Consider the following 3,069-nt stretch of genomic DNA (forward strand, 5'->3'; position numbering starts at 1 on the left):
CTGCAAATTTTGAAATCGAGTCTTTTAAGTTCAAAATAAAGCATGAACAGCCAAATACTTTAAAGTATGAGATCAGTGGTTTGATTTTATACAGAAGTTCATAGGAAGTCTTTTGATGCCTGGGGTTGATTAAAACTCTGTTCTGGACATAGCAAGCAGTCTTTACTGCCTCTGCCCAGAAAGTTAATGGTAAACCTAAATTAGCAAGCATGGTTCTGGCAGCCTCAATCAGTGTCCTTTTCTTTCTCTCAACAACCCCATTTTGCTCTGGTGTCCTTGGAATGCTATACTGCCTTACGATTCCTTTTGAGACACAAAACTCATCCAGCTCCCTATTTCTGAACTCTGTGCCATTGTCACTCTTGAAGACTTCTACTGGCAAGTCAAACTGCTTTTCAACCTGTTTGACAAAGTCTTGCAGAGTGCCTGCAGTCTCATCTTTGGAATGTAAGAAATAAGTCCATGTAAACCTAGAAAAGTCATCTACAATTACCAAACAATATCTTTTCTTTTTAAGACTCATGACTTTTACTGGGCCAAACAGATCAATGTGCAGCATTTGCAAGCACTTGGTTGTTTTGGACTCTTCAATGGACTTAAATGAGCTTTTATGTTGTTTTCCTTTTAAGCAAGAAACACAATGCTCAGGACAGATGAACAGCTTTTGAGGAAGACCTCTTACTAAACCCTGTTTTGACAAAGCAATGATTGTTTTGAGATTTGTGTGCCCTAATCTCCAGTGCCAAAGTTCTGTCGCTTTGTTAGAGGCAGCTAAGAACAGACAGGCATCAGTCCTGGGCTCTCTTTTGACAAATCAACTACATAAACATTGCCACTCCTTTGAGCAACAAGTTGAGTTTTTCCATTTTTTATTATTTCATCAATCTTTTTTGACCATTTCTCGTCCAACAATCCTACAACAATCCTTAGTGAAGAATGAGCCGTAGCCCTTATCACTCATTTGTGAGACACTAAGGAGGTTGAATTTTAGATTGTCTATCAGATTGACATTTTCAAACTTAACATTTCTAGATTGAACTGTACCAGAACCCATCACCTTCCCTTTACTATTATTACCAAAAGATATATCACCCCTCCATGAGTTTTGAATTCTTTGAGTATGGCTCTACATCCAGTCATGTGCCTGGAGCCTCCACTATCTACATACCAAAGACTATCTAAGCATACAGAAGCTCCCTGCACATAAAGTAAATAATTAGTTCAGGAGGGTCTCTAAAGCCAATAAGGCTTTGGATGGGGTCTCAAGATTGTCTGTGTTAAGTTCAAGTGGATGGACAGTGGTTAGCTCAGGGGTTTGGACAGCTTTGGAACTGTTTTTCTCTAACCACTGTTGGGGGTCCTGTCCTATCAGTTGTTGATACACAAAGGGATGCCTGTTCACTCTTGGTTAAAAGGCCTTTTGTAAGCCTGATAAACATGTGGGACCCTTGGGTATGGTGGTTGTCCTTTACCTCTTTGGTATTGGTTTGCAGGGGGTGCATCAGTCACCTGAACTTCTCTTTTGACAAAAGTTTGGTTCAGCTGTTTTGTAACAGCTGTTTGGACTGGCACAAACAGTGGTTGTTTCTTGACTGGTGGTTTTGATAACTCATGAGTGTTTTTGATGTGTACTCTTCCTTTTTTACCTCAAAGGATTTTAAATACACACACTCCTGAGTGGAATGGTTTGATTTTCCAAAAATGGTGCAGCTCTTTGAAGGCACAATGGTACTTGTTTTGTTAAGGTTATAAGCTTTTAAGCGAAAACAATCTTTGGTCAGATGATTTTTCTTTTCACAAAAGTCACAAAACAAGTTTTTGTTCTTTTCTCTTTTCTTCTTCTTTTCAGACTCCTTTGCAACAGAGTTTTGAACTACTGTTGGGATGTCCTTAAGAGGAATGACCTTGGCCTTTGGAACTTTGACACCATGTACAGTGGTGAAATCCATGGGCTTGAAATTTTCAAGGATGTCACACTCATCAGACCATGTGGGTTTGAATTGGTATTTCTCAATTTCCTCAAAGGTTGGGGACCCCACAGATCTTTCCAGAGTGATTTTGTTACCAAGTTTGTCAGTTATTTTAACTTCTTGGCCATCCTTGTTTGTGGGTATGATTTCAACAGAACCAGTTTGAGTTGCAGCAGTGTTTTCAACTTGGTCATTTTTTCTAAACCCTATGCCAAATTTTACATTGCTTTCAAGCTGTTTTTCATGCATAATCTTATAACCTTTGCAGGATTCCACCCATTTTTCACAAGTGATTTGGGTGGTTTCCAACTCCTTTTTATAGACTTGATATTTTTCTATCATGGTCTGGAGTTGGTCCTTAGTTATGCTATGCTCTTGTTTGAGGCTGCAAATCTCATTTTCCTTTTCTAACAATTTGTTTTTCAATTCTTTTAAAGATTTTTCAAATTGTACTTCAGCATTTAACACTCTATCTCTAAGGTTTTCATTCACCTCTTTGATGTTTGCAGATGTTAATGCATTTGTCTGAACAAAGGTTTTTAAGAACCTGAGGTGATACCTTAGTTGCAGCCCTCATGGCACAATCACAAATATGTTCATTTTCATCTGGCACCTTCTCTTCTTTTTCACCTTGCTTCTTCTCCTCTTCTTCAGACCAGGGGTCAGACAGTGGTTCCAACAGGGGTTCTGAATTTTCTCCCAACAGTATTTCACCAGCAACAGCAGTAACCACTGCTTCAGCAATTGTATCCACTGTTTCTTCATTTGACTGTCCTTCTTCAGTTTCCAGCCCTTCAGGAATTAACTCTAATGCTGCAAAACAAAATTCATCACTAGAAATAGCATCATCAGCATATAGAGCAAAGTTTTCATCTCCTAGTTCCTCAGGCAAGCTACTCCAATCAACAAAGCCTTATGTAAAAAAGCTTTGCTGATATGCTTGAACAGCTGTTGGTGCAGCTTGTTGAGGTGCAACTTGTTGCACCTGAACCTGAGGGACTGGGGCTTGGACATACTGTATCTGAGGAATAGTGGTTTGGACATAGTGCACAGGAACAGGGGTTGCAGGGTGTGCATAATGAGCAGTGTTTACATGGGC

Source organism: Helianthus annuus, chromosome 7 (assembly GCF_002127325.2).
Source record: "Helianthus annuus cultivar XRQ/B chromosome 7, HanXRQr2.0-SUNRISE, whole genome shotgun sequence".
Taxonomy (NCBI): Eukaryota; Viridiplantae; Streptophyta; class Magnoliopsida; order Asterales; family Asteraceae; genus Helianthus; species Helianthus annuus.